The following is a 26,733-nucleotide window of genomic DNA, read 5'->3' as shown; positions in this document are numbered from 1 at the left end:
ATTCTGTAGAACTAACTGAGGCACTAATGTATCAGGTATGATCTGTGTCTTTCTCCACCTCACGCCTCCCACCAAGACTCTTGGCTTTCCATTTTCTGAACTCAGAGGATTGCCATTATACCTGGACCACTCACTGTGTACCCTGAACACTTCCTTCCCACTTGCTGCCTGTGAGCACAATGCTCACAGATTTGATTTCACTATGGCAAAGCCATGGCCAACAAGATGCACTACAAGTCAACTGTTTGGAAACCACAGTTGCAATATCCATCCTCAGCTATCAGAGCAATTCCAAATTATACTCATGATGATCACAGAATTCATACGATGTTGCAAAGGGATTCCACTGATTCCGGTCTAAATCTCCCAAAACACATTATTTACATTCAGAAGCAGGACCAGTTTTCCTTTTTTCTAACTCAAGCCGAACATTTGACGGTATGATTGTGTTTGTGAACTTTGTTATATGTTATAGTACAGGTATAGGATATCTGTTTCATTGCTACCACCATTAAAGAGGTCCAGTCAATCGCAACATCAACCAGTGTGAAAAATTTCTGATCTTAAATCCTATCACGGAGCTGCTTGGCAAACTGTTTTACAGATGAAAGTAGATTTCAGCATGCCGCAGAAAAATGGAATGGAATGAATTAGAAAGTGCAGAGTGCTCATTAATATGTTCAGATCTCTGCAGACCTTCTGGACATCCATCACTGCATCTTGTTGTGAGACTTCCAGTCCCATATCACCATTAATAAGTGGCCATGCTGAAATACATGCAGAATATACATAATATCATTAAAACCCCATTGATATTCTTGCTGTTTCCAAGCTTCCAACATTGTCCTTGTTCTCTCAATGTCATCCTTGGCCTAAAATTTGTATCCATAAATGATGAAGGGTCAGAAGCTTGGATTTCTTCAGTATATCAATCCCATAGTGTTTGTTTATAAACATATCATAATACAGGTCTTTTGCAATTTAAAATTGATTTTCGGAGAGCTGATCTATTTTCAGGATTCAGCCTCATTAAAATTAAAGTAGCAGGCCCCCAGTGCTTATTGATTGATAGCAGAGAGGTCATCCTTTCAGGGGATATTTCTGCAGGAATATTAAAGGAAAAAAGAGCAATCCTGCATTAGCATGTGGGTTGGGAAATGGACCAACGAGAAGCTGTTAGCAGGTGGGAAGATTTTTGTAGAATTAATAGGAAAACTATTGCTTTATCAACCTCTACAAAAGCAGTCATCCCCTCTCTAGTAGAATACTGACCATCCACAAAAATAGTATAGCAGCTCATCAGTACCACTTTGTGTTGGATCTCTGTTTAATTTCTGATCCTTCGGGATCTTCCAGGAGTCAGGAATGATGAGCCGCCTTAATTCCAAGATTTCAGTTTATTTTAGAGTACAAACGCACATACAAATACTGAGTAAACTAAATGAAGAGCTGAGAAATGATGCCAAGAGGGAAATTAATGCTAAGGGGTGTAAGACAAAAAACAACTATTGCCCTTCTGAAAAATCTATCACTTTTATAGAACATGCAGGAATAGGCCATTCAGCCCACAATGTTGCTTTGAACCAGCTAAAAAGCAGATCAAAAACACCCAATCACTTATCTCTCCTACCTGCACAATGCCCATATCCCTCCATCTTCCTATGCAAACACCTCTAATGTACTTGCCTCAACTACCATGCCAGACAGCACATTCCAAGCAGCCACAATTCTCTGAGTAAAAAACTTACCTCTCACATCCCCCTTGAACATACCTCCTCTCACTTTCAGTGCATGCCCTCTGTAGTAGACATTTCATCCCTGGGAAACAGATACTCCTTGTCTACTCTGTCTATGCCTTTCATAATCTTATCATCTTCTATCAGATCTCCCCTCAGCTTTCAGCGCTCCAGAGATATCAGCCCAAGTTTATCCAGCCTCTCATGATAGCTTTTTTTTTTCTCTCTCTCTCTCTCGTCCATTACCACCTCCTTCTGTTCCGGAGTGTGTGATGGACTCACATTCTAAATCCCTTCACCCAATCGCACATACACATACCCTAACCTACACTTTATCCTTCCCATCCTAGTACCCTATTCCTGTTTATCCATCATATCCTATAAAAAAAAACCCTGAACCCCTTAAGAAAGCTAAAAATACCCTGACCTGTGTTCTCTCGCCCATGCCCAGCAACCCTTTTAATGTGAATTCCTGCACCCCCAATTCCCTTAGATTAATTCTCATCATCTCTCTCTGTATCTCATATTTCCTGCAACTCAGAACTACATGCTCTACTGACTCCTCTTCCAGACATTCCTCACACAGTCCTGTCTGGTGTTTCCCTATCAATTTCAATGTTTGGTTTAGTGCACAGTGCCCCAGCCTTAACCTAGTCCACACAATTTCCTCCCTTCTGTATCTACTTCCTACCCTAGTACCCACAACACTTTTTTGTATTTGATATAAATGGCTCCCTTTCCCCTCTCTGTCCCATCTTTCTTGCCACATTTAGTTAATTTTTTCCCAGATCACACACTTAACCTCTGCTTTACTGATACTAATGTGCATTTCTATATTTTCTTTCTTTATTGCCCTCTTTGCCAACTCATCCACCCTTTCATTGCCCTTCACCCCTACATGAGCTGGAACCCATTGAAATTTTGCCTGACCTCTCTGATTTGCAACTCTTGTGACTGACTGAAGGACTTCATCTTGCCGGCTGTTTGAGTGAGAAGACCTTAAACTTGCTCGAACTGAAGATGAATCTGAGCATATCAACGCTTTGACTAGTTTAGTTTTCTCCACCCATCACAACGCAACCAACACTGCCATCATCTCCACTGTATACACCACTAACTTATCAGATGTTCTTCTGCTGATTGCAATTGCTTTTGCTGGTATAGCCACCCCAAACCCTGTCACTCCTGTTTCAGGTTCCTTAGCACCTTCTGTATAGACCTGAGTATAATCACTATACTTTTCCATCTCATGACAGTTATATGCACTTACCAAATCAGTTTTATACTTTCCTTTCATTTTACCTCTAACAAATGCCAGTCTACGTCAGGCCATACCAGCTTCCATGGAGCTACAACCGGATAAACTACTGAAGGACTTATCCTTAGATCAAACACTCCACATGATCTAGCAATATTATTCCCAACCCAACTAAAGTTTTCCCTCTGAATCCTCCCATTTTCCCAGGACTCCTGCAACACTCCTTTAGCAGCGTGAGAATCATTGTGTCCCTGCAAATTAACCCAGTAGTTTGCCATCAATTGCATCCTTCTTAATTCCAAAGGCATTATTCCCATTTCTACCTGTAGGATTGATACTGGTGATGTTTTAAAAGCCCCACTGCACACTCTCAAAACCTGAGCCTGAATCACATCCAGTTTCCTTATAAGAGACCTAGCTGCTGATCCATATGCTACACTTCCATAATCCAACACAAATCTTACTAAAGCCACATACATTCTCTTCAACGCTGAACAACTTGCTCCCCATTCTCTACCAGTCAAACATCTCATCACATTTATTACTTTTTTACATTTCTCCTCAACTTTCCTGATAGGGTCTGCCCATGTTAATCGTGAATCAAATATAACACCAGAAATTTAAATAATCTAACCCTTTCTAATTCAATCCCATACATCCTTAACTTCTTCCCTACTTCAATTCATTTCCTAGTGAAAAATACAGTTTGAGTTTTTTCCACTGAAAATCTACATCCCCAATCATAACCCCACTCTACCACTTCATCAATTGCTCCTTGTTGTTTCCTGATTATATGCTCCGTGTTCCTGCCTCTTTTCCACAAGTCCCCATCATCCGCAAACAGTGATCTACCTATATCCACTGGTACCTTTGTGAAGACATCATTGACCATAATGTTGAAAAGTAACGGGCTAATCACACTACCCTGAGGTGTGTCATTTCCCACTATGTACTGTTTTGATAATTCTGATCCAATCTGAACTTGAATTTTTCTACCAAACAAAAAATCTTTAATCCAATTAAAAACTCTCCCCCCCAACCCCCATCTTGTGCAGTTTAATTAATAATCCTTCCTTCCACATGATATCATAGGCTTTTTCAATGTCAAAAAACACTGCAGCTACTGATTCTTTATTTGCCTGGGCCTTTCTTATTTCAGTCTCTAACCTTATCACTGAGTCCATGGAATTCCTTCCCTTCCTAAAACCACTCTGATAACTTGCCAGCATTCCTCTCTTCTCAAGATCATACAATAACCTTTCTGTTATCATCCTTTCCATTACCTTACATATATTTAATGTTAGTGCTATTGGCCTGTAGCTAGTGGGTTTCGATGGATCCTTGCCAGGTTTCCTTATTGGAATTACTACTTCTTCTTTCCATGCACTTGGTAATCTTCCCTCCTCCCACACTCTGTTATAAAAATGGAGTAACTTCAAGAGCGCTCCTTCTCCTAGATTTTTTAGCATAACATAGCATATTAGATCTTTCTCTGGGGAGGTTGGTCTTGATTTCTTTATTGCTCTCACCATTTCTGCCAAAGTAAATGGATCATCAATTATATCATCTGTTTCTTTCCTCCTGTTTGACACACCTGGGTATTGACTCATTGTTCTTTCCTTTCTCTGTTCTTCAGCCAAAGTTTCTGAACTATGTATCTTTACAAATGACTTGGCCATGATCTCAGCCTAATCCCTGCTGGAGACGCTGTTTCCTCCTCAGATATCATTACTGGATACTCCCAATCCCTTCTATCTGCCCCCATCCTCTTAATCACTCCCCATACCTCTCCCACAGGTGTTGTTCTTCCTATTTTGTTGCAAAAACTCCTCCAACTTGCCCTTTTAGCTTGACATATAGTTCTTCTCACCACTGCCTGTGCCTTCTTATATTGAATCAAATGCTGCATATTATGGGTTCTTTTAACTAGCCTGAATGCTCTATTTCTGTTTTTTTACAGTCTGACAACATTCCTCTGTCCACCATGGCACTAGTTTTCTATTCATCCTATTTTTACTCCTGGGTATAGATCCTTCTGCTGCCATAATAATTGCTGAAGCCACCTGACTGTTTAATTCATCTATATCTCCAGAAATGTCAATCTTTGTCAATGCTTCTTCACTTAACTTCTGGAACTTACCTCAATCTGCTTTTCCAAGCACCCACTTTGGGACTCCCCCACCTGGTCTTATTTGAACTCTTTCACCCACTGAACATAAAACTGGGTAGTGATCACTGCCTACTGTTGAAGTAGTCCAAACTCCCCAGTTACTAATGCCGGCCAAGACATTAGACAATAACTTAACATCTAATACCGACTCAGTTCCTGTTGTTATGTTTATCCTTGTTCCTCTACCATCATTCATACATACTAAATCCCTTTCTTCCATCAAATCTTCAATTACCGTTCCATTTGAATCTGTAATCAGATCCCCCCCATATTGTGCTGTGAGCATTGAAATCTGCACACCACACTACTTTATGTCTATTTTGTCCTTGTATCCTTAGTAGGCTGTCCAAATCCAACCTTTTACATGGATTGTAGTAGTTAATTATAACCACTCCCTCCCCTCTCTCCCATATTTCCACCACTATGTATTCCCGATCATCTCCTTTTTCCAGTACCCTATACGGTATACCTTGCTTGACTAACATAGCACAACCTCCTCCTCCCCCTAGATTTCTATCTTTCCTTATCATTGTATACCCATGTACCACAAAGTCTAAAGCTGGTTTCAACCAAGTTTCCTGAATACACACTACATCCAGTTTTACAACCATTTCCTTAATAAATTCCTTAAATTCCTGGCCATTGGCCAATAAACTCCTTGCATTCCATTGCAAAAGAATCACCATAATGAGTACTAACCAACCTATGACACTTCCTGGTTTGACTGATTAGTGAGGTTCTCCCTCACTTCTTCCCATGTCAGTCCTACTAACCCTAAATGGTTCATTGCTGCTTTGACCACCAGCTGAATTTTGTCACTTTTTGACTTTACCTCTGCCATACTATTAATGACTCCTGCAATGAATGTTACTAGAGCTTTTTTTTCCACATAAATCCTATCATTTACTCTTCACTGCATCTCTCACATCCCTATTGCTCTCTGGTCATTAGGAACATTGTTCTGTTCTCTTGACATTCTTACAGTTTCTGCATAAGTGATCTTTCTTTTCACTCTTATTTCTTCAACTTTATTCTCCCGTCTCATAGCCTCATACCCACTATACGCCACATTATGAGCTCCTCCACAATTACAGCATTTTGGTTGCACTCCTGTTCCGCACTTTCCATATTCATGGTCATCCCCACATCTAGCACATCTCCTCTGCCTTTTACAGTTTTTAGCTTTGTGACCAAACCTTTGACAACTATAGCACCTCAATGGCTTTGACACATATACCCTTACTGGGTAACTCATGAAACCCAGGAACACTTTCTTCAAATTCAATCAATACTGTTTCACTTTCCTTTCTCATTCCCTCCTTTGTTGTTTTCAGTCTTAGAACATTAATTACTTTTTCCCCTTTGATATTCCTCTTTAACTCCTCCAGGTTGATACTTATTGGTACACCTGTGATCACTCCTTTACAACCATCGTTTCGTGCTCCCACCCTCCCTGTATATTCCACCTTGCGTTTTCCTATCTCTTTTAGCTTGACTACTTTCTCAAGTTGTTCCTCATTTGCACATCTTACCAATAGATTGCCATCATTAAGGACTTTTGCAAATACTATTTCCCCTATCTTATTTGCCAGAGTTGTTGTTAGCACAAACAGGTTAATTTTTTTCATGTGTCCTTGCGCCTTCTCATTAAACCTAATTATGACAACACCTCCTCTCAGAACTTGTTCATCTTCCTCACTTTCAGAACTCTCTCCATTGTCATTTCTTATTCTTTTATTCCCTTTGTCTCGGTTTTCATTCATCCATCCCCTCACTATCTCCTTATTCCCTTTATTTCTCCCTTCACAATAATCCATTTCTTTCCAGCTGCCTACCTCTGATCCCAAATCCCTATCCCGCTCCTTCCCCACTCTCTTTCCCTCAGCCCCTCCTCTCACCTTGTCTGCCATTACCAGACCCAGGCAACCCCCTCCCAGCAATTTCCACTCCTTCCCCACTCTCTTTCCCTCAACAAGTTCCAAACCATTTTCACACATGCACCAACTGAGTTCTCGTCCCACCCCAGGCCAGCCAGCATATGCCCTCTAAACCAGGCAGCATCCTGGTAAACTGCTTCTGCAAATAAGATAAACTAGTTAATAGGCTACATAATTAAAACAATTACATCACGTGGGTAATGTGCTGATACTTAGCCAATGAAAAATGAGAAAGGAGATAAATCATTAGTTTAGTTGCTATACTGCTTTCTGTTGGTGTGTGTGTGAAAAATACATGAGTTTGTTAAAAAGTACAAGTCTTACAAAAAATATTATTTAAAAAAAGCCAGTGGTTTCCAACATTTGACAGCACCTCCCAAACCTGTCTTCTATGCTTAAAGACATAAGGGCATGAGAAGGACACCACCAGAAAATTCCATCCCTTGCACATCAGTCATAGCCTGGCTTAGAATGATGTCACCTGTTGTTCATCATGCTGGCACCTGATACTGAAGAAGCTCAGAGACCTTGGCCATGACCCTGCCTTGTGCATCTGGATCCTGGACCTCCTGTCAGATCGCCAGCAGGTGGCAAGAGTGGGCTCCCCCACCTCCACTCCTCTGACTCTCAACACAGAAGCCCCTCAGGGCTGTGTACTATGTCTCCTCCTCTACTCCCTGTATACCCATGACTGTGTTGCCACCAACAGCTCTAATCTGCTAATTAAATTTGCCGATGACACTACATTAATCGGCCTAATCTCAAACAAAAACAAAGTGGCCTACAGGGAAGAAGTCATCACTCTGACACAGTGGTATCAAGAAAACAACCTCTCCCTCAATGTTGCAAAAACAAAGGAGCTGCTTGTGGATTACAGGAGAAATGGAGACAGGCTAACCTCTATTGACATCAATGGATCTGGGGTTGAGAGGGTGAACAGTTTTAAGTTCCTTGACATCCACATCACCGAGGACCTCACGTGGTCTGGACATACCAGCTGGGTGGTGAAAAAGGCAAACTGTGCCTCTTTCACCTCAGACAGTTGAGGAAGTTTGGTATGAGCCCCCAAATCCTAAGAACTTTCTACAAGGGCACAGTTGATTGCATCCTGACTGGCTACATCACTGCCTGGTATGGGAACTGTACTTCCCTTAATTGAAGGATTCTGCAGAGAGTGATGCCAACAACCCAGTGCATCTGTAGTTGTGAATTTCTCATGATTCAGGACATTTACAAAGACAGTTGTGAAAAGAGGGCCTGAAGAATCACTGGGGACCTGAAATATCCCAACCACAATCTATTCCAGGACCAACAGGCTCTGGGACAGCTTCTTCCACCAGGCCATCAGACTGATTAATTCACACTGATTTGAGTGTATTTCTATGTTACATTGACTGTTCTATTTATTATAAATTATTATAAATTACTATGATTGCACATATAGATGGAGACGTAACATAAAAACGTTTACTCCTCATATATGCGAAGAATGTAAGAAATAAAGTCAGTCAATTCAATTAATTACCAAAGAATACCATTTGAACAGCACCAGCTGAAGAAGGCAAAGGTAATTAGGAATGAGCAATAATCATGTATCTAGTCAGCAACATGTTATACCATAAGTTAACTTTATAAAGGATGTGAACCACTTACATTAAACAATTTGCAGATTCTGGCAGGTCATGTTTTGCCCAGTACCACTGGCAGAATGTGACAAGTATAGCATCCATAAGTCCATAAAATCCAGGATGGCCTATGTCTCCTCTAACCAAATAGGACCCATTGGGGCTGAGCGTACCTCAGGCATGAAATCAGCTTGCTTTAGAAGTCTTCTTTCTGTCACACAAAAAACTGGCTTAGCACTGAGACAAACTTCCCTATCATGTAAAATTCATTAGAGCTTTAAGTAGTTTATCTGTAGTATGCGGTCACTGAATTCTTTGCTTCCATCTTTCTTGCCTTTGGGCAATGGACAGCTGTCCATGAAAGCCATATTCCAAAAAATATTCCTAGGAAACCACCTCTTTTGGCACTTTCTGTCTCCTGCATTATATAAGAACTCATTTAGGATCTTCTGCTTATTCTATGATCACAGCCAGTATCTTAATTTCCTATCATGCATGTGTCAAGAAATGTTGATAAAATTAATTTTCTGTTTATTTACTCACTTTTGTTTCCACGTAAATCTGCAGAAATTAATTTAAATCTGTATTTCAATAGTTTTAGCGGAGATCTGTGAATTCTGCAAGGATGAATTTTCATTACCCAAATGGCCATAATGTGAGGGTCGCCTGTACTATTAAATTTTTCTCTGCCTTTTATTAATGATTCACTTAATGTACATGCACCAATGTAAACTTTTTTCATTGACCAACATTATTCCTCACCATTGATCTGTTTCCCGATAACTAATTTAATCAGGATTAGAATTTATTTCTAATATCTTTGTTCTCAATCTCTTTGAGATCAGCAATGTGTGATACTTTAAATATGTTTTGTGTCATAGATTTCTAATTAAGCCAACATGATATTATTCCATTATACCAAGCAGACATCCTGAAAATGTTTAAGGTTGATTTGAACTCATAATGGGCTTCCAAAAATCAAATTAACTTCCTATCATTGTCTGTCCACCTTGCTGAAAAGTAAGGCAACCTTGTTACTGTGTAGATTGCCAATTTCCCATTCCAACAACAGGAATTCATCCAGGAAATGGCTGGCAGTTGGTGGAAAATCAAGCAGTTGTTGGCTGGTTGCTGATGGAGCTCCAATGATGTGCAAGGACACAGGAAGCCAGGAACAATGTTGCTGTTAGCTCCACAAGGAAAGCTACCTGGAATAGTGAATATTACCTCTGTACCTTTTCTGAGAACTGTTGACTGGGTTATTTTAGCATGATTTTGTCTAGAATTAAAAGAAACCAAGTTAAATGTTTTTTTTTGCTAATAGGGAAGAAAAACACAGTTGATTGAGAGCTAGTGGATTAATTTTGCTGTTTTTACATTTTCTTTGGCTTTGTTTGGACTTGAAGCTGAAAGGGATGATAAACAAAAAGGAAATGGATGTCACATGCATGGGTGCTTTACAAAAAATTCTACAAAGTTCTGCTAAAGTCATAATTGATCTAATTTCTCACTAAGTATTAACTCTGTTTGTTCTAGATATTGCTGATAATTAGTGGTACAGAATTCAGCTGTAGCTTCTATAACTCTGAGTTTAAAAAGTTAGGGGTGAAGTCTCATTTTCATAACTATAGGGCAAAAGTCTAAGATGATGCTTTGTAGTTCTACCAGGTACAGGTTTGCAGGATGAGCAGCTTTCTTGAACAAATTAATAAACCAGTCCTTTGTCTGTTCTCCCAGAGTTCCCATGCCATTATTTTGAAGAATTATTATTCATAAACTTCTGGCTAATGTTTATATTCTAATTAACATCAATAGGAAACAAATCCGATGATTATCACATTGTCTTTGTTGGAGTTGACTGTACATAAATGGGCTGCTTTATTTCTGATGACAGACTACACTTCAAAAGCTTTTCATCGGCTTTAAAATGCTCCAGCATGTTGAAAGCTGCTACATAAACCATGTTCCAATGGCCATTGTGGAGTTTTATCTACTTGTGTTGCCCTCATTGTTGTCAATTGCAACATGCAAATTATTAAGTGAAATCAAGAATAATAGTCATCATAAGTTGTAGACATTACATATTTATACGAGTATTCACACTGCCCTTACATTACTTGATGATCCATTTTGAAATGTGTTGTGGGGTGGTTTTGGTAACATTTTGCATGATAATTATAGGATTTATTAAAAAGCATATTTGATCCAATTTTCTCAAGGAAATATTTAACAGGAAAATCTGGGTACCTTTACTGTTATTTTAATCATTAGTGCCTATGAAATAAATGAATAAGCATCATCCAGCTTTGCTACTCTATCCACCTGCAACCATAAAATAATATCTTATTGCAGGTTGGTGAAATAAATCAATAAGTGAAGCAGTTAATTAATTTGCCTTTGTTTTCTTTTTCAATTCATGGTTGTAAAGTCTATGCAGTGCCACTTCAAAATGCACATGTTGTGGTTTAGTTGAAACACTGATCAGTGATGTTTATTGGCTGAGTAACATGTAGAACACATCTTATTTATCTGGATTAAGCTTGGACCTAACAGAGAAACATATACCTACATACACAGACCATATGGAGCGTGATAACTCAGACAATTGGGTTCACATTCTGTGTGTTACTAAACAACAGGGAGTTTTGAGTTCAGTAATGCTGAGAAACAGAACGAAAACACCCTTCAAAATGGGGTTTTGAAAAGGTTCAAAAGGCAGAAAACAAAGGCGTTCCTCAGTGTGTTTGAAGATACTCTCACTTTATTGTTGCTTTAAACTTTCCAAGGCCTCTGTGTAAAGAGAGGGGCTGCTAACGTTGCAAGTGGGAGTTTTAATGGTCTCTCCAGAACAATGCAAGCACATTCTGTGCAACCTCATTACCGAATCATCTGAAATGGATGAGGAACATTCCCACTGATTATCATAAATAGCATAAAAAAGTCTTTCATTGCAAAAGCAGGTTCCATCTGCCCTTCATGTGTCCTCACCTTAACTTTAAATAGTGAGTCACTCCCCCATGACAAAGAAGGATTTTTTTGTATCTGAACTCTATGCATGTACTCTTGAAAGTTATTCACTCCAATATAAACACCGTTACTGGTAAACTGAATGTTTATTCATTGGCCAGCCCACTTCTTTCATGGGACTCTTCATCAATTGTACATGCTTTGCCGTTTTTCTTCCCCATTTTCTATGCTCCCAAACATAGCCTAACTGGATTTTACCAGCAGCCTGAACTTTGCAAGTAGACATTTTACATCAATTGGCTTCTCAAATCATTTTCACACATTTGTATATTTATAAAATATTTCACACTTGAACACAAGAATTCATTGATTGAGATGCATCTGAAAAGTTCAATTTTGCAATATTTTAGCCTTCTTGTAAAAGTTTATGACTTAGAGATTTGACCAAAATAAGTATGTGCATGTTAAATATAACAAGCAATGGAGCAACATAGACCGATATAAGAAACACGAGCAAGTCTGCAGATGCTAGAAAACACACAAAATACTGGAGGAACTCAGCTGGTTAGGCAGCATCAATGGAAAAGAGTAAACATCTGCAGGGGTTGTCAATTGTGTCTGGTGCTCCCGAGGCAGCCTTCTCTGCATTGGTGAGACCCGTCATAAATTGGTTGTCCGCATCATCAAGCACCTCCGCTAAATCTGCTAAAAGCAGAACTTGCCAGTTGCCGAACATTTTAATTCTGATTGCCATTCCCGTTCTGACATGTTGGTCCGTGGCAGCCCCTTGTGCCACGATGAGGTCTCCTTCAAGGTGGAGGAGCAGCACCTCATTCAGTCTGAGTAGCCTCCAACCTGATGGCATGAATATCTATTTCTCCTGGGGGAAAAATCCCTCCCCCTCCCCTCTTCTATTCCCCATTCTAATCTCTTGCCTCTTTCCACCTGCCTCTCACCTTCTCCTAGATCCCTTCCTCCTTCCCTTTCTTCCATGGTCCATTCTCCAAACAGATTCCTTCCTCTCCAGTCCTTTACATTTCCTACAGACCCGCTTTTACCTATCACCTTCTGGCTATCCTCCTTCCCTTATCCCCACCTTTTCATTCTGTTCTCTTCCCCTTTCCTTTCCAGTCCTGAAGAAAGGACTCAGCCTGAAACATCGACTATTTATTCATTTCTCTAGATGTTACCTGACCTGCTGAGTTCCTCCAGCATTTTGTGTCTGTTGCTTAAGAAATAAAAGACATTTTGCCCTCACACTTGCTAAGTCATTCAACAAGACCATGCCTAATCTTTTACCTCAGCACCAGTATTTTTTAAACATCACTCTTGATTCTTAAAATCCCTAGAAATCTGTGCTCTGTACTGAATGCAATCTCTGACTCATCACTCTGAGCGAATGAGTTCCAGAGATCTATTACCCTCTGGCAAAAGATATTTTTACTCATCTAAATACTAGGTGGCTAACCCCTTATTTTCTGACTGTGACCCATCCTTTTAAACTGCTTTTCTAGTAAAAGCATCTTCCTATACCTGTTAATCCTTCTTTTAAAAAAAAAGTTTGAATATTTCAATGAGATCAACTCTCTTTCATTAAAGTTCCTCCCTATACCTCACTTGGCACATCAGGCAGTAATCTTGCTGTTTCTTTAGCATATGTCTGTTTTACAAGGCTGAGTTGCTAGCTGGATGCTCAACCCAGCACAGGTGGAACCCAGCCGAATTCGAACCCAGGACCTCTCACTCAGAAGTCTGGTGTGGATGCCATTACATCACTGGCACAGACATTCTCAATCATTGAGGATATTTAACGTGGAGATTTATAGGTTCTTGATTAGTAAGATTATGGTGAGAAGGCATGAGAATGGGGTTGAGGGGGATAATAAATCAGCCATGATGGAATGGTGCAGCTCACTGGATGGACCGAATGGCCTAATTCTGCTCCTATGTCTAATGGTCTTATTCCCTTGGCTGTCTGAACAAAGTGTGATCCAGACCCACAGCAATGTGGTTTATTCTTAAATACCTCTGAAATGGGCAACAAATCACTTCAGTTGTATTGAAACAGCAAAACGGGCAAATCTGACAGCACTTAGGCATTGAACCATTCTGGAAGTGTCTTCATCACAAACGTCCAGAACAATTCAGTATCTAGGTTGCTTCTGTCAGATTTATCTGTTTTCTTAGCTTCTTGTTAAGAAGCAAATCTCAGGAGATTGTCACTCACAGTATACAAGCCACAGTCTCATGTTGACATACTTACTTGAGGTTCTTAATAGTGACCTGAGACCCTCTAGGCATCAATTTGCGCAGTCAAAGAAGCCTCCTCCTCTTTACCATCTATTGGCCTCCCTCTGCAAACAAGTCATGCACCCTTGTGTTGAACAAAACTAGGAAGAAAGCAACAAGTTAGAATGGGTTATGTGAAAAGAGTAGAAAATATAGTATTTTCTCTAATGAAGGGAATCAGAGTCAAGTTTAATATCACTGGCACATATCATGAAATTTGTTGTTTTGAGGCAGCAGTATAATGCAGTACATAATAAATTACACTACTATAAATGTTACTATATATAAATTAGAAGTGCAAAAAGAGAGCAAATAAAAGAAAAACAAACAATAATGAGACCATGTACACAGGTTCATTGTCCTTTCAGAAGTTGGATTGCAGAGGGGAAGAAGCTGTTCCTAAAACATTGAGCATGTCTCTTCAGGCTCCTGTACCATCACCTTGATGGTTGCAATGAGAAGAGGGTGTGTCCCAGGTGAGGGGGATCCTTAACAACAGATGCTGCCTTATTGAGAATTTAGTTATTGAATGTTTTAAGTAATCAAAGCCACATGTTTGCTTGTAACAGGTAGAGAAAAACCTTGAGAGAGATGAGCTTAACATGATCTTCCCAGCAGCAAAAATCTTACATAAGGCTTACTTTTGACAATTGTGTTACTTAGAATTTTAATTTTGTTTAAATATTCAATGTGGCAATCAAAGAAAGGGAGCCTACTCTCTTTCATGGAACAATCATGGGTAATGATCATTAAAATTTATTAAATTATCTGAAACATTGACTGTAAATTTGTCAAATTTTAGCATTGGTTGACATCAGAAAAACACACAAAAATTAGCTTCACTTGAACTCTGAATTTATGTAACATCCTCTGTCATGGCCATCTATTGCAATATAGGATAATGTATGAATTTGGTTTAGGTCTCCTTGTTACTACTTCAGTCGGATTCTGCACAGTAACCACTTTCCCATGTCATACAGTAATTGACAGCTCTGCTGAATGGAAAACCATCCAAAAATACCCATGATTAGATGGTTCAAGACAAACTGTGGAAGTTAATCATGTTTCAAGGTGACCTGAACAAAGGTTAGCGTTATTAGAAATAATATAAATGCATCACATGTACACCTGTGCTGGCAGTCTATATTCAAGGTGGCATGAGAAGTAACTTCCCCCCTTTAGGAATAAGTAGACAATGAGCTGAGACAGTGACATATTTGTCTAGCTATATATTATGGGGTAAAAGCAGTTTACAATACTGTGTACTGGGTGCTATTAAAGGGAAAATATGGTCACTATGTCTGCTATGTCTGCTGGTTCGGGGGAATAAGGAAAACTCAACAAAGACACAAGTTTTAAACAAAATAGTAAATTCTGTGGATATGCAGCAAGTCAGACGATATGAGCTGTGAGAGCATATCAGGTCACAGATTTTCATCAGTTCTGATTTTTTTATTAAGGAGTGTTGTTATATTTTGAAGGATGAAGAAAGAGGAATCCTCCATCACTAAACAGTAAATGCATATGATAGTGAAGCAAATGAAACTGGATTTTGAAAGCTGACTACCGTACATTATGCAGTTACTAATATACCTCATGGATATCTTCAAGGAGCAATGCCTCAAAAAGGCAGCGTCCATTATTGAGGACCCCCAGCACCCAGGTCATACCTTGTTCTCATTTCTACCATCAGGAAGGAGGTACAGAAGCCTGAAGGCTCACACTCAATGATTCAGGAACATCTTCCCTTTAGCCATCCGCTTTCTGAAAGGATATTGAACCCATGAACATTAATTCATGATTTCTTTCATTTCTATTTTTGCACTACTTATTTAATTTAACTATTAAACTATACTTACTGTTGTTCAGTTTTTCTCATTATGATTATGTATTGCAATGTACTGCTGCAAAGTCAACAAATTTCATGACATATGCCAGTGATACTATATTGATTCTGAGGTAGGGACAATCCACCTCTAATAAGCTGGATTTTGTCTGGCAACTTGTCTGTGCTTGCCGGTTGTGCAGGATCAGTAAGTTTCTTTCAATGCATGAAGGGTCCACTCAAGTGCAGAGTCACTTTTTCTGGACACGCGCAGCTGCATTCACTGTTTTTCTCTCACTGACTCCAACAATACTGTTCCTTCTCTCCCCAGTTTCTGACAGCTACAATTCAATACCAGCCCCAGTAAAGTTCAAAGCTTGTCTACATTCTTTGCTCATGGCAGCAATTGCTCCTCCCCTTAAATTGATTCATCCCTTCCTATGAAGAGTTTAAGCAGTCCTGAATTTTGAACCCTCCCAGCATGTCTAGCCCACTGTCTAGACGTACACTTGTGTTATCTACCAATATGCAGAATAGCTGACTTTGATAAATTGGCATTCTTGGATTGAGTGATGAAAAAACAAACACAGAACAGTAGAATTTAAGTTCTGAAATAATTTGTCAATGCCCGAAGCAATGCAATGAAATGGATCACCTTGAAAATGGGAGTGTGGTGCTAAGATGTATCATGACAGAGCTCTGTATCAAGTCTGGAAGATATTGTAGCAAATAATTTAGTAAATGAATTAGCGTGGAGCTTCTGAGTAGGAACTGACTCAGAAAGCTAGAAATGACACAGAGGTCTGATATTGTGATTTTGATTCACAGAGATTTCAGGTCTATTCTGGCTTTTCAAGGGCAGTACAAATAAATAAAACCTCAAGGTATCAGATAAATCCCTGATTACAAGTAGAGGATTTTATGCAAAGGTAGTTCAACTAAAATTCAGTCAAGTAAAAAGATGAACATTAGCAAAACAGATTATCTGGCATGTTACAGTGTTAATTTATAAGATCTTGTTCTACACAACTTTCCTACACTACAAAAATATTGTCAATCTAATTGGTTTACAGCATTGCTTGAGATTGAGAAAGGCACATTGAAAGTGTAAATTCTTTATCTAGTCAAATTAGAACATGAACAAATTCTTGTTGACTTCATATTCTTCTGAGGAGACTAAAAACTATGGTTTAACCCCAGATTCAGAGTTGTACTTGAGAGGCTGAAAAATGTTGCGAGTTTCAAGCAGAAATTGTACTTCCTTGAGGTGAAAGTAATTGTGGCTGATTTTTCATACATAGCTTTGTCATTGTGGTTAATGCTTTGAAGTCTGTTTGCAGATGGGCAGCACGTGTTTCGCCCACGTCTCTGTAATTTGAGAAGCAGATAAGCGTCGAGGTCATTTTGCAGCACAAAAGGAAACTGGAAGGATAATACAACCTGAGCATTTGTCAACGAAAAAATATGCGGGAGAGACCAGAATTTCGATTGCTTTAGGCCTACAGTGTTAAAATTGCTTTTTGGTTTAGATGTATAGCTGAATATTGAAATGTTGAATTATAACATAACCATTGTATAATTTGTTGTTAAACTTTAAAGGATATGTCTGATTGTCACGTTTGAACTTGAAGGTAGTATTATGCTTAGAAATAATTATTTAACTTAAAAATAATTGTATAAAATACTATGACATATTAATGACTAAAATGGCATCCTACGACTTCTTGTGATTATCATGAAGATTTTCTTGTTTTGGACAATCTTGATTTTTTTCATGTTTATTTAGTGATACCACGCATTGTAGGCCCTTCTCACCCTTTGAGCTGTGCTGCCCCAGCATCCCCGACAACCCCAATTTAACCCTAACCCAACCACAGGACAATTTGCAATGACCAATTAACGTAGCCGGTATGTCTTTGGATTGTGGGAAGAAATCAGAGCATCAGGGAAAACCCATGGGGAGGACGTACAGAGACTCCATACAGAGGATGCTGGAATTGAACTGTGAACCCCAAAACTGAGCTGTAACAGTGTCACGGTAACTGCTACGGTACCACGTCACAGGATCAAGAGCGTTGCTTCTTTAGCAGATGAGTAACTTGTTCTTCGGTGTGCTGTACTTGTTTTCACACAGAAATGTTTAATGTGAATATTTGCCAATTTCAGTGCAGGTCTGGACTAATAAATTCAATGAGCACATACCATTAGGAAGGGAAAAAAGACAGTTGATGCTACTTAGCAGATCTGCTGATTTTCCTTGTGAATTCATTGTTCATGTACATTTATTATCAAAGAATGTTGAGTTATACAACTTTGAGATTTGCTTACTCACAGGTTGTATAATTTATACATTCTTTGATAATGTACTTGAACAAGATGCATTGCAATGCAACAGATCTTGAACTTTGTCTCACTGCACAAAGTTAGCTATTTTCAAACATTACAGTTGGCCCTCCTTATTCGTGGATTCCGCATGTGGATTCAACCAACCGTGGATTAGGAAAACCCGGAAGTGCTCTTCCAGCACTCGGTATTTGAGCATGTATAGACTATTTTTTTCTTGTCATTATTCCCCAAACAAAACAGTATAACAACAATTTACATATCATTTACATTGTATTAGGCATTATAAGTAATCTAGAAATGACTTAAAAGTACAGGCAGTCCCCGGGTTATGAATGAGTTCCGTTCCTGAGTCCATCTTTAAGTCGGAACAGGTACCTTCAGTATTATTTAGCGTCAGTTAGTCAAACGTTTTTCTTAGTATATAGTACATATTTTACCTTTCTATGCATATAAAACACTTAAGAAACATACATATTTCAATAATTACCCCCACTGCATTGCTTAGTAATAATTGTAGCTTTCGTCAGGGCAGGGCCTTTCACATGCTCCATTCAAATTGTTCCGATCATTGACCAACTGTAGCCTAATGCTTTTCCAATGACTGATGGCATTTCACTTTCCGATCACTTTATTACCTCCACCTTATTTTCAATCGTGATTATTTTCATGAACAGAAATACTGCAGGTTCAGAGCTGCACTGCCCAGTCCTAATGTCCACAGCACTGAGAAATGTTAAATGATATCTGGGGTTCTGCTGGGTCCTAAAGACCACTGCACTGAGACAGGTTAAATAAGGTACTTGAGCATCTGCATTTTTTGGTATCTGCAGGGGTTCTCGGAACCAATCCCCTACGGATAAGGAGGGCCAACTGTACTTTTTCTTTCAGGTATGAAAAGTCAACAGCCTCAAGTCCCAACAGTTTCTCTCTCCACATATGCTGACTGACTTGCTTAACATTTCCCATGTTCCTTTTGCACAGAACTAATATGTCTGGAGGTTCCTGAGCCCTTCTGCTCGATCTTTGGAGAAGTTTGAAATGTCAGGTTAGTTTGAAAAGTTCCTCAGATGATCCCTGGACTAAATATTCTCTCATGTTAGTGAAGTTTTTGAAAAATGTCCATTATGGTTTAGCACATTACTTCTCTGATTACTAGGGAGAGGGTGCTTGGGAAGTTGAAAGGTTTGAAGGTGGGTAAGTCACCCAGACCAGATGCATGGTTCTGAATGAGGTTGCTGGGGAGATTGTGGAGGCATCAGTGATGATCTTTCAAGAATCACTGGGTTCTGGCATGGATGCAGAGGACTGGAAAATAGCAAATTTCACTCCACTCTTCAAGAAGGGAGAGAGGCAGAAGAAGTGAAATTATAGACCAGTAAGCCTAGCTTCAGTGGTTGGGATGGTGTTGGAGTTGATTGTTAAGGGCAAGGTCTAAGGGTAATTGGAGTCACTTGATAAAGTAGACCAAAGCCAGCATTGTTTCCTCAAGGGAAAATTTTGCCTGAAAAAAAAATCTGTTGGAATTTTTTTGAGGAAATAACAAGCAAGAAGGACAAAGGAGAACCAGTGGATATTGTGTACTTGGATTTTCAGAAGGTGGCACATGAAGCTGCTAAGCAAGATAAGAGCCCATGGTATTACAGGAAAGATGCTAGCATGGGTAGAGGATTGGCTGATTCGAAGAAGGCAAAGAGTGGGAATAAAAGGAGCCTTTTCTGGTTAGCTGTTGATGACTACTGGTGCTTTGCAGGGGTAGTCCTGAGACCACCTTTTATGTTATATGTCAATAGTTTGAATGACAGAATTGATGGCTTTGTGGCCAAGTTCATACATGATACAAAGATGCTGAGACTTTGCAAGGCACTAGTGAGGCCTCACTTGGAGTACTGTAAGCAGTTTTGGGCCCCATATCTAAGAATGTCGTGTTGCCATTGGAGAGGGTTCAGAGGTCACAAGAATGATTACGGGAATGAAAGGGTTAACGTATGAGGAGCGTTTGATGGGTCTGGGCCTATATTCACTGGAATTTAGAAGAAAGAAGGGGGTTCTCATTGAAACCTCTTTGAATGTTGAAATGTCTTGATCTGGGTTTCCCAACCTTTTCATGCCATAGACCAATACCCATTAAGCAAGGGGCTCCATGGGTCCCTGAGTGGGAATCCCTGGTTTAGATATAGTGGATATGGAGAGGATGTTTCCTCTACTTGGGAGTTGAGGATCAGAGGGTACAGCCTCAGAGTACAGGGATGTCCATTTAGAACAGAGATGAGGAGGAATTTCTTTAGCCAGAGGGTGGTGAATCTGTGGAATTCATTGCCACAGGAAATTATGGAGGCCAGGTCATTGGATGTACTTAAGGCTGAGGTTGATACATTCCTGATTAACTAGGGCATGAAGTGTTATGGGGAGAAGGCAGAAGTATAGTGTTGAGAGGGAAAATGGATTAGCCATGATGAAATGGCAGAGCAGACTCAAGGGGCTGAATGGCCTAATTCTGCTCCTATCTCCAAGTCCAATGGAAAATTTTTCTTTATCCTCCTGAGGAACTAGCTTTCTTGGCCTTGGTGTCAAAATGTTTGGTCTAGGACAGGCTGTTGATGATGTTCACTCTCAGGAACTTGAAGCTCTCAACCTCAATACATTGATGTAAAAAGGAGCATGTGTACTATCCCGTTTCCTGGAGCCAGTTACTAGTTCCTCTGTTTTGATGACATTTAGGGGAAGATTGTTGTCATGACACCATCTTACTAGGTTCACTACTTCCTTCCTGCACGCCAAATCATCATTAGTGATGTAGGCCTGCTATGGTGGAATCAATTGCAAACTTGTGGATGGAATCAGAGCAGAATCTATCCACACAGCCGTGGGTGTACAGTAGGGGGCTGAGATCACAACCTTGTGGGGCACCAGTTTGTGAGTAATCATGGTAGAGGTGTTGCTGCCTCTCCTGATTGCAATCTGTCTAGGACCCAGTTTCAAAAGAAGACACTGAGTCCCAGATCTGGGAGTTAGCTATAAGATTGCTTGGAATTATCGTATTATAAACAGCTGTAATAAATTATAGTCTAACTTAGGACATGCTTTAACTATCAAGTGCTGCAGAGATGAGTGTAGGGCCAGCAGGATGGCATTCACTATAGACTTGGTTCAGTGGTACATGAATTGAAGTGGGTGTCTAGGAGGCTGGAGTTAACCATTACCAGCCTCTTGAAGCACTTCATGATGGTAGATGTCAGAGCCAATGGGCAATTAAAGGACTTGCTCATCTTCCACTTTCAATTCATTGAGTCCTGACCTTGAAGAATTAACGTGGAATTTCTTTTTTCAGTTACTTATTCAGTGTTTGCCACTTCTGTTTTAGATTCCCAACATAAGGGGTTTCTTCCCATCTGCTGTGACCATGACATCTCATACACAGTTGCTATACTTGACAATCTTTTCAGTTTTATAATCCCTCCCCAAAACAATGAGGCATGTGCATTTAGTAATACACACAAAATGCTGGAGGAACTCAGCAGGCCAGCCAGCATCTATGGAAAAGAGTAAATAGTTGACATTTCAGGCCCTGATGAAGGGTCTCAGCCTGAAATGTTGACTGCTTACTCTTTTCCATAGATGCTTCCTGGCCTGCTGAGTTCCTCCAGCACTTTGTATGTGTTACTTTGGGATCTGAAGATCTGGAGACCTTCTGTTGTGTATGGGGCAAGTGCATTTAACAGGTTGTCATTTACAGTTATGGAGAGATATTTATAGCTATTTGGATTTTTCAAGAATAGTAGTTACAGTATGTTCTGATTCATTATTTTACACCTTTATTGGAGTATTTGAAGTGTTAAAATATTTTAAAGTTAAGTACCTTTAGATTTGATTTTTCTATTATTCTGTTTTCTAAATTGTTTAAACAAACATTATTCGGAGATAGCATCAAAAACATTTATTTGCTTATTCAGTTTCTATTTTCACGTTTTGCACCAATGATGTTTTCTTTGTGCAAGTGTTTTGTGTCTTTACCATTTTATGACTGTACTAAACATTCTATATATTTCAGTCATAGTCTTACATCATCTGGGCATCAAATAGTTTCCCAAGTAACATCCTCGACACAAGCTTAAGAAGCCGCCTTTAAGTTTTTAAAAATAAAATCATACTGACAGTAATCGAAAGCGAAGTTTTTGAGTAGTAATGGAATATTTTCTACCCAGGTACATTCATGAAATGGCAGTATACTTTTCTACTTTACATTCATAGCCTGTCTCACTCATCTTAAAATACAGAGATAGCTCAAGTTTGAGCTTTACATCAACTGCTTACTGCCTGGAATTGCAGCTGGGATTTTACTCTCTATAAATGACATTAGCATTATGCCAACCACACACAGCAGGAAATGTTCCTCCACTTGGAGCCAAAAATAGAACTAACACAGAGGCGAAGAGGCTCAGTTGCAGAGAGAACTGTTCCATTTTTCATAAGATGGGAATGGGAGAAATCAAACTTGGTTGTAAGGATGATGCCAAAGATAAATGAATATAAAGAAAAGATCAGGTTCTGATGGCAACATAGATTAAAGAGCCAAATAACTCCTACTAAATTAAATCTAGTTATTCCAAGGAGTTATATTGGATAGTGAAAAATGGTAGTTATAAATACAAAACAATCTAAATTTATGGCACAAAGCTACAATGATAAAAACAATTGAAAATTTAATAAATTTCAATTCTGTTTCCAATACTTCTACAAATTTTAGACTTTTTCATAATGTTGTAGTACTGGAAGTATGCTCTCAGAGAAATTGGCACAGTTCATACCACTTAATCTCATCCATATTACCATCAAATCGTAGATTGGACTTCTCAAGGAAAATTCAACAATTCATTAATAAACTCCTGGCACTTTGTCCATGAAGTTATTTGAATAGTGTTGTAATGTGAGTATTATTAAAAGTAAGTTAATATTAATCGGGAAGCTGTGGTAGCAAGAGGTGGGATCCGGGGTTGGCAGGGTCTTTACTTCCGCTATCTTTACTCCCAGTATGCATTGTATGTAGTTCCTCCACCCAGGCAGCACGAGGTACCTGGAAGCCTCTGTATTGTAAATATCATTTGCCGTCCCAGATAAAGATGCTCTTTTGGCCATCAAGTTGTCGAGTGGTCTTTTTGTAAAGTAGAAGTTACCACAAACAGCATATTGCATTTCAATCATTCCTGTACTTAGGAAACTTGAAAGACTTGTTTTGATCTTTTTCATTAAAAGAAAATGCCTTTTCTTCTTCCTCCCCCATACTATTAATGGTACAAACACAGATAACAGTTGACTGCAGACAAAGAGGCAAACTGCTGGGTGCCCTTAGCAGTTGAGCATCACCTGTGGAGGCAAAGCAATAAGCAATGTTTTGGCCCAAGATCCTGCAACAGTGCTGGGAATGTAGCGGGGAGATAGACAGTATATCAAGGGGAGAAGGAGCAGTGAGTAAGAGTCTTGCAAGTGTTAGGTGGAACCAGATGAGGAGGAGGAGGGTATAATGATAGGCAGAGGGAGCCTGGTTGGATTGGGGGAGGGGTGGTGTTGTGAGATCGGAGGTGCTGGATGATTGTTTGAGAGGAATAAGGGGAGAAAGAAAAGAAGCAGATGGATCCAGATGTGAGGGTGGTGGGGGGGGGGGATGGTAGTTGGTGGTGATAAGGGGAGATGCTGGAACCTGATTGGTGGAACTAGCCAAGGAAAGAAGAATGGGCAGATGGAACCAGGTGTGGGAGGAGAGAACCTGGGTGCATCAGAAGAAAGAAAAAGTGGGAGTTACCTGAAAATGGAAAATTCACAGTAGAGAAGGCTAACAACATATAGTTCTGAGTGGCAATGAGAAGAGTTGAAATGGCATGCAACCAGGAACGCAGAATGGTGATTGTAGGTAGAGTGCAGGTGATCTGCAAAATGGTTATTTAGTCAAACGCTTTGTCTTGTTGATGCAGGGGAAGCCACACTGAGAGCGCAGAATGCAGTAAATTGGCTTGGAGGAGGTGCACATTGATTGCTCTTGACTAACTGGATTTAACTAAGGGTATAGTGCTGCTATGCACATTAATTACAGAGAGAGCAAAATAGTAGGTTTGCAATCAGAGACAAAAATCGGAAGTGCTAATCTACCAATCTCTGGATATTTAGCCAGAAAATTCAGTTTTGTGTTGTCTGCTGCAGCCTCACTAGTGACCAAGTAGTCTGAACTCACAGCTGAGCCGAGTTCAGATAAGTGGCTTGTCATATTAGCAAAGGTGTCAGCCCCCCCACACAGCAAACACCTACTGGATGTATGTGGCAAGAGGAAATCAATTTATCAGTCAACTTCTAGCACTGATTTAACATTCAAAGCAGTATATCTGGAGTTAAATGCTCCAACAAACACTCTTTCCAGAGCATGCATAGTTAAAGGCATGTTCTGCAGCAGAAAAGGCACTCTCGTGCTGCTTAAAGGAATCATTTGGCCACCCGCAGATTTGCCGCTGATTGATTTCTACAGGCTGCCGTAGCAATTTTACGAGGGCTTGGCGTTTTTCAGAGAACTTCCGTCTTGCTACAGCCTAAAGGGAGGAACTCACCAGGTGCTGGAGGTTGTTTCAATTTCAAGGCTTCTGTTCAGTCATTGTGCAGTAGCAGGCTTTCTCTTTGGACTGTAGTAGGGCAGGGACAACGAGCAGTAGGTGCACAGAGCAGGACAAGCTGCAAAAGAGGAAAAAAAGGAAGAAGCCTCAAATCTGACAAGATACAAGACATTTCCTTCAGGAAGAATGTTCTACTAATACATGTCCATAAACAGCAAAGCAAGACAGTGAAAATTTTAAAACCCACAGAAGATCTCCATCTTATGAAAAGGTTTCCAAATGACAAGCGATTTCTAAAACAAAGAACTTCCAAAACACAGGTACAATTTCTATACAACATAGCAATGAGTTGCAGATGAATGAATCACCCATCACAAAAATTGAAGGCAGAGGAATGGATTCTATTTCACCCCATGATTCTGTCATTCTTCTTGATGTTCCTAAATCATTTCTTAAAAAGCCTGGCTCTTATATTTATACTGTTTTACTGCCACTTGGGTGAGTTCACACACGTGATATTTTCCCTAACACCTTTCCACACATGTGGTCTAAAAGCTACTGGAGGCAGAGTTCCCAGGTATCTAGAATTAATGGTGTGAAACTGACTCCCTGAGTGCACAAACCTTTCAACTATTAATAGATCAGCTATTTGATGTGTAAATGATGTCATTAATCTGGTCTGCAAACTTCCTTGAACTAAATAACTTGGCCACCATTGTCTGGTTTGAAACAAATCCAGTTAATATAACCCCATTATTTTACGCTGGATCTCACGAGAAGTCGGCCCAGGTGCTATGGGCTATCTGTTTGCACTGTATAGACAGTACTCTTTCTTTGCAAATTTGTCCTTTTAACTTCAGACCGAGTATTGTTTGCTATTTACATTAAGAACTGAAGACTGGCTCCTGTTTACAACATATAGCTAAACAAAAAATATTGATTGTACATTTAACTCACTCAAAATCAGCACTTTGATCTCTAGGTCAGTTTGATCACTTTGATCAGTTACTGTATATAGAAAGCTGAGTTTGTAAAAAAGGAGAGCCCCCCCCCCCCACCCCGGCCCTCGACAGTGAACATAAAACAGTGGAATATGGAAATAGCTGCCAGAGGAAAAGGTACGGGCAGGTGTAATTACAACATTTAAATCTTGTACTCTTAAAATACTCTTGGATAGAAAAGGGTTAGAGGGTTATGGGCCAAATGCAGACAAACTGGGAATAGCTTAGGAAGACACCTTGGTCGCATGGACAAACTGTGCAAAAAAGCCTATCCCATGTGAACAACTCTGAATCCATGATCCTAATAGCCCACTTTCTTTAACAATAATCATAACAAGGTTAAACCTACTCCACAGTTCAAGATGAAGATGATTATGAACTTTTGATCCTTCCAAGACAGGAAAGAAGATAAGTTGCTCTTTGATGACTCCAGTTGCACAAGGAAGGTCATTGCAAACTGAATTCCAAAGGAACTAATTTTTTTTTGCATCCTCACCAGAAAGCAGCAGGCAGAAAGAGCTCGGTTGTGAATCAGGTTACTCCCCCCACCCCACCAATGCAGGATGCCTCTGACTACACACAAGCTACTTTCCATTCAGTGCTACCTCTGTCCTCCTTTGAAAGGCCAGTCTGATTCATGTGCTGAAGTCCTTGGAGAGGAATGTGAACCCTGACATCTGGGTGTTGGACAAGAGATCTAGTGCTACACCAAGGCTGACACTAGTTTCTTATCAATTCAAATGACTAAAGCTACAATTATCCTTGATAATTTCCCTAAAATTTAAAGACATTTAATAATCCTATAGTCTCAAATTTCCCATGAAGGTAAATGCATGACATATTAAGTAAGACTAGGTATGTACATTAACCACACAAAACACAAACAAATAATTTAAAACTGAGACTTGCAATGGCACTGTTACTAAACAGAGGGAATTTTATTTAAATATGCTGAATATTTAGCTTAGACATTGATTTCCTTTGTC

The 26,733-nt window shown here is 39.6% G+C and overlaps 1 long non-coding RNA gene across 5 annotated transcripts in view; it reads right to left on the bottom strand.

The window, feature by feature from the left end:
- LOC132378540 (uncharacterized) overlaps positions 1 to 25,230 on the bottom strand; it is a 47,970-nt gene extending 22,740 nt beyond the window's left edge. Inside the window, exons 1-4 of one of the 5 annotated variants that reach the window (XR_009507093.1) lie at positions 24,744 to 25,230; positions 15,653 to 15,746; positions 13,957 to 14,083; positions 8,755 to 8,937 (exon numbers count right to left, since the gene is read on the bottom strand). This is a non-coding gene — a long non-coding RNA (uncharacterized LOC132378540). The remainder of the gene's footprint in view (positions 1 to 8,754; positions 8,938 to 13,956; positions 14,084 to 15,652; positions 15,747 to 24,743) is intronic. The other 4 variants (XR_009507102.1, XR_009507095.1, XR_009507096.1 and 1 more) reach the window with 4 other exon arrangements.
- Between the last annotated feature and the right edge of the window lie 1,503 nt (positions 25,231 to 26,733).

This window comes from Hypanus sabinus, chromosome 2 (genome assembly GCF_030144855.1).
Source record: "Hypanus sabinus isolate sHypSab1 chromosome 2, sHypSab1.hap1, whole genome shotgun sequence".
NCBI lineage: Eukaryota > Metazoa > Chordata > Chondrichthyes > Myliobatiformes > Dasyatidae > Hypanus > Hypanus sabinus.
Note: the sequence above shows the minus strand (reverse complement) of the source record. Positions and strands in the feature narration are given on the sequence as shown.